Consider the following 12,607-nt stretch of genomic DNA (forward strand, 5'->3'; position numbering starts at 1 on the left):
ATTCATAAAAGACAAGTGCATAAGTATTTATAGGAGCATTATTTGCAAAGTCAGGACATTCAAAATTGTTATCAACATAAAAATGGATAAAAATTATGATATAGGAATGAAATGGAATACTGTACAGTAGTGAGAATTTTGAACTACAACTGCACACAGGAAACATGAAAAAATCTTATAATGTAGAATGACAAAAGACAGACACAAAGAAATATGCACTGAATTATATGTTTCAACAACAGGTAAAGCTAATCTGTAGCCAAGATATAGGTCAACCTTAAAAGCGGATATTGTTGGAAGGGGCCAGTGTGGTTTCTGAGATGCTGCTAATATTTTGCTTATTAAAAGAGTGCTGATTACATAGATGAGTTCACAGTGTGGATACTCATTGATTTACACATTTACCTTTAACATACTTTTGCTCACTTGCTTCCTCATGTCCAACTCTGCAACCCCATGAACTGTAGCTCACCAGTCTTCTCTGTCTATGAAATTCTCCAGGCAAGAATACTGGAATGGATGGATCAATCAATGACAGAAATTGTGAGTCAAGTATCCAAGCAAAAGCTGGGACACCCCCACGTGCAAGCCTCAGTGCTTGAGCTGTCCTGCAAGGATGAGGGTGGTGAAGACGTGGAGGTTCCCTATGTACGATACAGCATTGCTGATTCCTTTATGTTCCTCTTCCATGTTTTCAGTCAGCTCAGCTTTCTGGCAAAAGCTGAGCCTTATGTCCTTTTGAGAACTTCTTGTTGCTGCTTTCTGTGTTTAGCATTGGAATTCTTAATAGACATCAATCCAAAAAAAAAAAGAATAATGGAGTGGGTTGCCATTTCCTCCTCCAGAGATCTTCCTGACCAAGGATCAAACATACTATCTCTTGTGTCTTCTGCATTGGCAGGAGGGTTCTTTACCATTAGTGCCAAGTGGGAAACCCATAATGTACTTTATAATGGCATATTCAATTTAAAGAGTATACCAAATAAGTAAGCAAACAAACAATTCATATTAGAAGTGCTTGAAAAGAAACTAAACTAAGAGAATATCTGAAAGCCTGAGTGTAGTATCTACACAAAAAAACCTTAACCAGTAAGTTTCAATATGACTGGAGGCATTCATATGTCATCAAATTGTGTCACATTTTGCACACTTTGATAGGCTTTCATCTATAAACTTCTTTTATAGACATGTCATCATCAAATTTTTAAACTTGGTCTTTCAAAGTCTCTAAATATGCTAAGTTGATGATAGACAATCAAGCAGATTAGTAACATAATAAATATTAGTACTGCTCATTCATGGTCATTTTGCTTTTTTCCCTAATTACCTACTTTGGTGTCAAATTTTCCAATTTAAAAATCACCGTCAGATGTTTAGAATGACAAGGCGTAAAATAATGCAGGTCAAATTCATTCTAAACTACATGAAGGAGAGTTTTACAAAATATGAGGAATGGAGACTTCCCTGGTGGCACAGTCCTCAATGCAGGGCACATGGGTTAGGTCTCTGGTACAATTCACATGCTGAGGAGCAACTAAGCCCAAGCACCACAACTACTGAACCTATGTGCTAGAGGCTGAGAGCCACAACTACTTAGTCTGTGTGCTTCAAGTACTGAAGCCCAGGCACCTAGAGCCTGTGCTTCACGACAGGAGAAGCCACTGCAAAGAGAAGCCCATGTGCAATGCAACAAAGAGAAAGCTTTTTCACAACAGAGAAAGCTTTTTCACAACTAGAGAAAGCTTGCGTAAAGCAACACAGTCTCAGTGGAATAAAAAATAAATAAATTTTTAAAAATACAAGGACTGAATGAAATACACAAGTCAGTATAAAATTAGCTGTTTTCTATACAATAGCATGGGAAATAAGCATCCCAAAGAAAGGCAATGCCAAACAATGTTCAAACTACTGCACAATTGCACTCATCTCACATGCTAGTAAAGTAGTACTCAAAATTCTCCAAGCCAGGCTTCAGCAACACATGAACCGTGAACTTCCAGATGTTCAACCTGGTTTTAGAAAAGGCAAAAGAACCAGAGATCAAATTGCCAACATCCGCTGGATCATCAAAAAAGCAAGAGAATTCCAGAAAAACATCTATTTCTGCTTTATTGACTATGCCAAAGCCTCTGACTGTGTAAATTACAATAAACTGTGGAAAATTCTGAAAGAGATGGGAATACCAGACTACCTGACCTGTCTCCTGAGAAATCTGTATGCAAGTCAAGAAGCAACAGTTAGAACTGGACATGGAACCACAGACTGGTTCCAAATCAGGAAAGGAGTACGTCAAGGCTATATATTGTCACCCTGCTTATTTAACTTATATGCAGAGTACATTGTGAGAAACGCTGGGCCTGATGAAGCACAAGCTGAAATCAAGATTGCTGGGAGAAATATCCATAACCTCAGATATGCAGATGATACCACCCTTATGGCAGAAAGTGAAGAACTAAAAAGCCTCTTGATGAAAGTGAAAGAGGAGAGTGAAAAAGTTGGCTTAAAGCTCAACATTCAGAAAACGAACATCATGGCATCCGAACCATCACTTCATGGCAAATAGATGGGGTTGAAACAGTGGAAACAGTGTCAGACTTTATTTTGGGGGCTCAAAATCACTGCAGATGGTGACTGCAGCCAGGAAATTAAAAGGCGCTTACTCCTTGGAAGGAAAGTTATGACCAACCTAGAAAGCATATTCAAAAGCAGAGACATTACTTTGCCTACAAAGGTCCATCTAGTCAAGGCTATGGTTTTTCCAGTGGTAATATGTGGATGTGAGAGTTGGACTGTGAAGAAAGCTGAGTGCCGAAAAACTGATGCTTTTGAACTGTGGTTTTGGAGAAGACTCTTGAGAGTCCCTTGGACTGCAAGGAGATCCAACCAGTCCATCCTAAAGGATATCAGTCCTGAGTCTTCATTGGAAGGACTGATGCTGAAGCTGAAACTCCAATATTTTGGCCACCTGATTGGAAGAATTAACTCATGTGAAAAGACCCTGATGCTGGGAAAGATTGAGGCCAGGAGGAGAAAGGAACGACAGAGGATGAGATGGTTGAATGGCATCACCAACTCAATGGACATGAGTTTGGGTAAACTCCAGGAGTTGGTGATGGACAGGGAGGCCTGGGGTGCTGCAGTCCATGGGACTGCAGAGTCGGAGACGACTGCGTGACTGAACTGAACTGAACTAAAGCATCTGATACTTGCATAGTAGTCAACACAGAAGCATCCTATGGTTTACATGTATTTAGATAAAATGCATATAGAATTAGGATTACTATCAGGGAATACTGGTCACGAAACAAACAAGGTAAACTAAGATCCCAAAATACCACCCTTATTATTGACAAAATAAGTTAAAGGAGATAAATTTTAAAAATGTGAGTATAGGGAAAAGGAGGTACTGAGGGAATGGCTACCTAACTTCAATATTCTTGCCTAAAGAATTCCATGGACAGCAGAGCCTGGTGGGCTACACTCCATGGGGTCACGTCAGACACAACTGCGCGACTAAGCTAGAGGCTTTTTAGAGGTAAAAAAATAAAACCAACAGAGTTAGGAGGTCAAAATAAAGGCTCAACTAATCAGAAAACAAAGAATGGAAGGGGTTGATGTTTTGTATAAATTACATAAATCAAAGCATTCATTTTTGGGAAAATCAAGTCCTATCCTCCTTAACCTAGTTTCCTGAGACCATTAATAATCTGTAAATAAGCAGTGTCATGAAGCTTAAGTTGTTTTATCTCGTCTACATATTGCAATTGCTTTGATTGATACTAAGAAGGAAACACGGGTTTGTTCAGTTCCTTAGCAATGCTCCTGAGTAGAATTGGGATGCCAGTGTTGTAACCACCTGTCACTATGAGAGAAGATTCTCCCTCTTCTTTGTGGCAACCAAGAAGACTGAGTCCATTTGGTATTAAAGGTAAACAAAGACTTTGTCACGACAGACAACAGAGTCTGTGTAAATTAAACAAACCATAAAGTCTTGACCTTGGAGCAAGACTCCAAGGAGATAGGTTACCTGAACAAAATCAGCTCTTTAACGGTAACTCTTCATCACTAGAGAATTATCATGTGACCCAGATTTATCCACAGGTAAGTATTTCTCACAGTATTTAATGATGTTAAGTGAAACTGTTAGTCACTCAGTCATGTCCTACTCTTCGCAACCCCATGGACTGTACCCTGCCAGGCTCCTCTGTCCATAGAACTCTTAAGCAAGAATACTGTAGTGGGTTGCCATTTCCTTCTCCAGGGTATTTTCCTGACCCAGGAATTGAAACCGGGTCTCCCGCATTGCAGGCAGATTCTTTACTGTCTAAGTTACCAGGGAACTTCTCATACAAATATATTTTCTCATTTGTTTTCTAATAATTTATACTATATTATAATCAGCTATATATCTAGAAGTTTTGAAGGCTAGGATTACTTGTGCCTGTTGTATTCTCTTTATATAACCTATTAAGTAGCACTCAGTTCAGTTCAGTTCATTTCACTCGCTCAGTCGTGTCCGACTCTTTGCGACCCCATGAACTGCAGCATGCAGGCCTCCCTGTCCATCACCAACTCCCGGAGTTTACCCAAACTCTTGTCCATCGAGTCAGTGATGCCATCCAGCCATCTCATCCTCTGTCGTCCCCTTCTCTTCCTGCCCCAGTCCCTCCCAGCATCAGAGTCTTTTCCAATTAGTTAAGTCTTCACGTGAGGTGGCCAAAGTACTGGAGTTTCAGCTTTAGCATCAGTCCTTCCAAAGAACAGCCAGGGCTGATCTCCTTTAAAATGGACTGGTTGGATCTCCTTGCAGTCCAGGGGACTCTCAAGAGTCTTCTCCAATACCACAGTTCAAAAGCATCAATTCTTCGGCGCTCAGCCTTCTTCACAGTCCAACTCTCACATCCATACATGACTACTGGAAAAACCATAGCCTTGACTAGATGGACCTTTGTTGGCAAAGTAATGTCTCTGCTTTTGAATATGCCATCTAGGTTGGTCATAACTTTCCTTCCAAGGAGTAAACGTCTTTTAATTTCATGGCTGCAGTCACCATCTGCAGTGATTTTGGAGCCCCCAAAAATAAAGTTGACACTGTTTCCCCATCTATTTCGCATGAAGTGATGAGACCAGATGCCATGATCTTAGTTTTCTGAATGTTGAGCTTTAAGCCAACTTCTCACTCTCCTCTTTCACTTTCATCAAGAGGCGCTTTAGTTCTTCACTTTGTGCCATAAGGGTGGCGTCATCTGCATATCTGAGATTATTGATATTTCTCCTGGCAATCTTGATTCCAGCTTGTGCTTCTTCCAGCCCAGTGTTTCTCATGAGGTGCTCTGCATATAAGTGGCACTAATAGGTGTTAAATAAATATTCATTTAATTAATATTGTGGAATGTTGAAAAAACTTTTATTTAATAATGTATTATATTCAAGTAATGAAAATTCCAAAACAAATCAATTTTCTTGTTAGTTGCCATTTTTTCACTTTATATAGGCTATAGTGAAAAAACTAGCCAGGGTTTGTGATAAAATTGCCTATGTTAGAAAGATAAAATTTATTTGGCTTTTATTTTATTCCAGAAAGGGAAGATAAATTTCTATTTATATATTACTTAATGAGTTTTAACTGCTTTCCATTTGGCTGACCACATTGACATATATATATATATATATATTTAATAGAAAATTGTATAGGTATTTTAATGTTTATATATGAATATTTCTATGTACCGCACATATATGTATGCCTTGATGCAGGTGAATTTAAAATGAAGTGTTTTAATCAATAGTGTGTGTGTTCAGTCACTTTCAACTATTTAGGACCCCCAAGGACTGTAGCCTGCCATTCTCCTATGTCCATGGCATTTCCCGGGCAAGAATACTGAAATGGGTTGCCATTGCCTTCTCTAGGGGATCTTCTTGACCCAAGAATGGAACCCATGTCTCTTGTGTGCCCTGCGTTGTCAGGCAGATTCTTCACCACTGCACCATCTGGGAAGCACTTTAACAATAGTGCCAGTAACTAAAGTTTCACTACAACAAAATGACATACCACAGATCAGGGCCTAAAACTGCTTTGACTTCAACAGCTACTGCTTGCCATTGGGCAGATTGCCCGAAGCAGTAAGTAGAGCTAGAAAGAACCGTTTCTGCAATTCATGTGATTTGTGTCATTGCTGAGAGAGGTGTTCTTATCCTTACATTTCTATAGCTAGCTCTATTCGGCTTGAATTCTCTCCAGTCCTTTGTAAGCAATGTAGCCTTTTCTAGTTCCCTCTGAGAACTGTCTGAAGGGCTTTTTCCTCCTGGATATGCTAGCCATAGTTGTGGAAAAGCTGCAAAGCCATCGCATTCTTAGTACTGATGAGCACATCTCCTTTACAATTTTCTGCATGATAAATTCTCAACATTTCCTATGGGCAAAAACCACAGGAAACTGTGTAAGGGGGAAAACGATTTCACTGTTATTTTCTTTTCATCTAGATGGAAAATTCTTCTCTACCAGCCCATTGATATTCAGACCATTTCAGACCAGAATTCTCTAAGCTAATTATTTTGTTCCTAAGTGAACAATAGATATTATATATATATATATATATATTTATTTATTATGCAGTGAATGGACTGTCCCACAGTTACAGAAAATATACTTAACCTATGCTTAATTGTTTTAAATATGTGCTCTATTGCTCAAGAGACTAAGTGTGGTAGGGGGGATAGTGAAGTTATCCTTAGAGAACCATGACAATTCTGGCTTAACTGTCTGTCCATCCAGAGATCAAAGTGCAAGACAGATAAAGTAAATATTTTGAAAGGGAAAAATGTCTTATGATTAGGCATGCCAGCCAGGTAAGCAAACCTCAGATTCTACCTGGTTATATGAAGGAATGGTGATTACATGAACCTCAGGGGTTTTGTTTATATTCTGATAACACAGTCAGACAGGAGCCATAGCCTTCTCAATGAGACTCAGTGAATCTCCCAGAGGGATATGCTAAGGGCAACTCTGAGAAGAACACGATATCATATCATCCGCACAAATTCATAATTCCACAAAACCTCACGTTATGCATCTTCCTTTATTGTGGGTCACAATGAACCTCTTTTGTCTGTGTACACAGCATTATTTTTAGTTACATAATTCACAGCAGGGAAAGAAGTAACACAATTTACCTGAAAAAGTTAATGGCATTCTTGGACACCTAATTTAAACCATTCATCTTTCTGGTTGAAACTATGCCTGTAAAGAGTTAGTATAAAAGCTAAAGTTATAGCTCAGAAGTTCAATATGCTTCCAAGAGCACTTAATGCTCAAACCGACTAAAAGTGTTTTTATGGAGATCAATGGGCAATTCACTCCTTTCTTGCATTTTATTTTTCCTATGAAGTGGAGTGGTGGTGCAGTTCCCCATAATATTTAAGACACATAAAAATCTTTGTTAAAATCTATATACTGATGAAATCTTTCAACAAAATGTGTACACTGGGTATAGGTTGATATAGGAGGTTATAAAGGCAGTTGGACATTTGGTGTCTTTTATGGGCTCAAAGCCAAGGAAAATGAATTTAACTCATTACTGCAAATTCAAAAAGACATATTTAAGAGAGAAGGGAGGGTGACTTTCCTGAAGGACCCTCACTTGCCAGTAACTCCATTTCTAAGGCACAGCCACTCAGATTTTTAGCTCAGAAATGTAATTGTCGGGGCACCCTGAGTCCCTCAGTTCCCAGAGCATTAAGTCAGACTTGCCACACTCACAAGAGTCTAATTTACAAGACAACCAAGTGAGACCTAATTATTATTAAATAAAACATATAGCTATCAAGAGGAATGAATACTTCTATTTACTGATCAGCATATTCTTTCCCTGTAGGCAAGTTAAATTATAATTATATGATTTCACAGTCAACATGGGAATAAAGCAAGAGCAGTTAATTGGATATTTTATTGCCTAATGTCATCAAGTCCTGAGAGCGTGAAGTATTCGTCTCAACACAGATGCAGCAACAATGGTCAGTCGCTCTTGGGTGGAAGCTAGGGTTCAGATGGAAAGTCCCTAGCAACATTCCAAAGGAATAGAAATATAAATAAGTTGATAGTGTTTAGCAGGCTGCATTAGATATGAATATGCCTCTATTTAACAAGGTGGGCTACAGTCCATGGGGTCTCAAAGAGTTGGACAAGACAAGACTGAACCAACTTATCACAAGACAAAGTCATTTAACTAAAACTGCCAACTGAGAAAGCCAAAGAGGTCAGAAATCTAAAAGACAAAGAAGGAAGAAATCCCTGAGTATATACCAAAAGCATACAAATTGGGAAGAAATCATATGACAATAAAAAAAATTTAAGGGAAAGATTGTTAGATTAAGAGAAATTGCTTGAACTATCAAGATTCAGGGGAGAAGGAAATCCATTCGAATTTTAAACAAGTTTTTAACAAATGGATATTAGGACTGATTGCTATGCTTACTTTCTGGGGCTCAGCACTATGACATCCATGTTAGTTGATACTGGTTTAGCTTAGTATCTGTTTCTCAATCCTAGCTTAAAAAAAAAATAATATCTGTTTTACCCCAAAGGTACTTTTCTCTGTATGGAACTATCATCAGATTTCCTATCTGCCTCACATTCTATTATTTATTTATTTCATTTCTTACAATCCTGTTTTCTGAGTGGGTGCATGCTCAGTCCTGTCCAATTCTTTATGACCCCACGGACTTTAGCCTGCCAGCCTGGAATTTTTCAGGAAATGATACTAGAGTGGGTTGCATTTCCTACTCCAGGGGATTTTTCTTATCCAGGGATGGAAAACACATCCTTTGTGTCTGGTGCAGTGACAGGAGGATTCTTTACTGCACCACCCAGGAAGCCTATTTTAGCTTATTACTAATCCTCAATGTGCCATTGTCCTACTGACAACAGATTAAGAACCCAGAGACTGAACTTTCTCTGGAGATGTATCTATGGACCCCACCACTTGGCTTCAAGTCCAGCCTCTCCTTGTCCATTCTAAGTAATGGGGTAATATTCAGCAGTCCCAAGATGTGCTCCAGATGGGTGAGTATGGCATTAACAGAGTAATTCATTGAGGAAACATTTTTTTTTTTTCCTGTATGATTGGAAAGACAGAGCCATTTGAAACACTCCATCTAGAGTAACTTGGCTTTAAATTTTCTGTTATATTACCTTAGGGTCCATCAAAGCTCTAAGGTAATATAACAGTAAAATGATAAAAAGAACAATAATTCTTCTGAGGTCACTGGTACCTCAGAGGTTGCTGTGCGTGCTGCAATGTTTGTGCTTCCTACGTTTAAAGTCCCTGTAGTAATATTCTTTAGTGAGCTAAGACCTACTGTTTCCTATCTACTAACACCACAGTTGTCTCTTCACAATAATGTGTATCATTTTACTCACAAAACCAGATTAGCATTAATTCATCATCAGGAGAGTTTCTGATTGATACATAGAGAAATGTAAGGGTTGATTTTTTTCATTTGTAATTCATGCAAATTCATCATGTTCAAATGTTGCTTCACTGGGTAATATGAAATAACACTAAGAACCAAGGGTCTATAACAAAATTTTCCAGACCCTCTTCATTTAAGGTTGTTTATTTTGAATGGTAAGGATTTCTGCCATATTTTAAAATTAAATTACTATTCTTATGCTTTAAGTCACTTGGCAGTAGACTCAAGGTATATGTTTTCTATTATAGATTTTCTCTCCTAAGTTATTGTTTAGGTATAAACATTTCATAGAGAGATTTTTATCTATATTACATAAGAGTAAAGTTACTATAAATTGATTAGGTAGGCTGTATAAAATCTCGTCAACTCTACCACCTAATAGAATTTATTTAGTGCCGATTCCCTTAGACTGTTTGAACATTTTGTTCAGATTTTGAATGTTTCAATAGTTTTCAGTGCTGAGTTGCAGAAGTGTTACTGAGTGTGTAGTTGACTTTTGCTGTTTCTGGCCTCCAGGCTTCCATGACCCATTTATGGCAATACCTAATTTCCTTCTGGAACATTATCTCTTCCATACCATGTACATTATAATAGTGGAAATGTAAAGCAAGATATTGTTTTCTCTCATTGTGGAAGGGAATGAAATGCCTGGAAGCTCCTGACATCTGATTCCTTCTGTAAATATCAATCTCCAGTTGAATTTCAGGCAACCCAGTGGTGGCTCTTGGGTGACTAGCCTTCTGCATGAAGATCTTCTGTCTGTTCCAAGCCTGGTTCTCAATTTTTATTTTCAGTGGTAGTTGTTAACCTTTTATGCAATCTTATCCTTCCACTTTTTTTCTGTCAGTTAGGGTCATTCTGCAAGGTCATACTTGCAGCCAAAGTACCCTGAATCATGTAGTGCAAAGTTCAAGAGCAGAGTTTGATATTGTAATTTTTATTTATTACATATTTTGAGTCTAGTTTAGAGATAAAGAACGTAGTTAGAGGCTAATGTGTCTGAACTCCATCCCAATATGTTTAACTTTTTTCCTTCTCTTCTTAGTGTTTCAACAGACTCAAAGTTGAAAACAGTAATTCCCAAGCACATAAAGCAAGATGCTAAATCATCTATGCAGTCGATGCCAAATCACTGTGGTAGCAATTCTTGCATTACACAGGATCTACCTCCAAGCTACTCATGGGAGTTGAAAAACTTGGAGATTGGGGACTGTTTTGGAGGGAATTGTCAGTGTGTTGTGAATTAAACACATATATACACGCACAAAGGGTGGTAATTTTTTCCTCTATTGCCTCAGGCAAAGTAAAGCATTAAAATAAGTTCTTGTAGAGCTTAATAAATGTTATCTGAAATTTGGAGGAGAAAAAGACCCTAAATATAAATTTAAAATGTATATATATTGGAAATTTGAAAGTGGGTAATTAGCTTTTATACATCCATCTCAGGGAATACTGTTTAGTTATTTAAGAGATGCCACATAATCATTTATACAGAAATCTCCATAAAATATTTGTAAATAAAAATCAACTATCAACTATTTTGCTGGATATTCATAATACATGTATACAAATAATTTTTAAGCAAAATTTAGAAGAAAATAAACAAAGATGAAGTGCAAGTTGTCTCAGTGTTTTTCCCAATAATTTATACTTGTTTTATTTTTGTTTAGCCAAAATTTTAGCTTTTCTATATAATAAATTTTATATGTGAAAATACATATGCTTATTTTTAAGGCACTTGGCATTTTAAAAAATATGTAAAATTTTAAAATAGTCAATATGGCTATAGCAGCAGCCCCAAAGTATAACAGAAAAAGCAGAGGAATGATTGAAGTTTTCTCAATCTCAATCTGAAACACAGGTTCTGAGAAATAAAATCACACTTACTGTGTTTGTGAAACTTTGGTGTTTAAGCAGCCTAGGTTTGGTTTATGCTTCTGTTTCTAACAGTATTTCCCTAACATAATCTCTCTGGGTTCCAGATTCCTTATGTGTAAAATGGACGTATTAAGGATGACTGCCTTAAAGACCCGTTGTGTGTATTAAGTGAAGCAATGAACATAAAGTGCCCAGTGCCCATGATAAGATCATCCAAAAATGTGATAATAGTGATGACTCTGCTTTGATGACAATGCTCACTAATTTTGTTTTATGAAAACATGGTACTATAGATCCCCAGAGCAATTCCAAGAAGTAATCTGGTCTTCTTTTCTCTCTCCAGGATTCAAAATATATTACAATCATTTGAACCAGAGGTACTTCATGACAATCCCCCTAGTATCACTTTAAAGTACCTATAGTGAAGGGTGAATAGATTGATCTAAGAGTTGGATCAGTTTTATAGTTCTTCATTTTGTTTTTATTAACCAGAAATATGTTACTTGTATTAGGAAAAAGACCTCTATGAATGAATATGTTTGGGCAAACTCCTTTGTGTTTTATTTTTCTTTTTCATTACAAGTCTCCTGATTGTTAATAATTTAATATAAGGCTAATGTAAGACATTAAATCACAAAGTCACTGCAGATGGTGATTGCAGCCATGAAATTAAAAGATGCTTACTCCTTGGAAGGAAAGTTATGACCAAGCTAGACAGCATATTAAAAAGCAGAGACTTTAATTTATCAACTAAGGTCCATCTAGTCAAGACTATGGTTTTTCCAGTAGTCACATATGGATGTGAGAGTCGGACTACAAAGAAAGCTGAGCGCCAAAGAATTGATACTTTTGAACTGTGGTATTGAAGAAGACTCTTGAGAGTCCCTTGGACTGCAAGAAGATCCAACCAGTCTATCCTAAAGGAGATCAGTCCTGAGTGTTCATTGGAAGGACTGATGTTGAAGCTGAAATTCCAATACTTTGGCTACCTGATGCGAAGAGTTTACTCCTTTGAAAAGACCCCGATGCTGGGAAAGATTTAGGGCAGGAGGAAAAGGGGATGACAGAGGATGAAATTGTTGAATGGCATCACCAACTCAATGGACACAAGTTTGAGTAAACTCCAAGAGTTGGTGATGGACGGGGAGGCCACTACTGAGTGACTGACCTGAACTGAATGTAAGGCACATGTGTCCGTGAGTGGAAATTAATTCTTCAGCTTTTTGCAAACTTAGTTTTTTAGAAACCATTTGAAAGG

This window comes from Bos grunniens, chromosome 1 (assembly GCF_055505025.1).
Source record: "Bos grunniens cultivar Pamir isolate PY7600 chromosome 1, Bosgru_T2T1.0, whole genome shotgun sequence".
Lineage (NCBI taxonomy): Eukaryota > Metazoa > Chordata > Mammalia > Artiodactyla > Bovidae > Bos > Bos grunniens.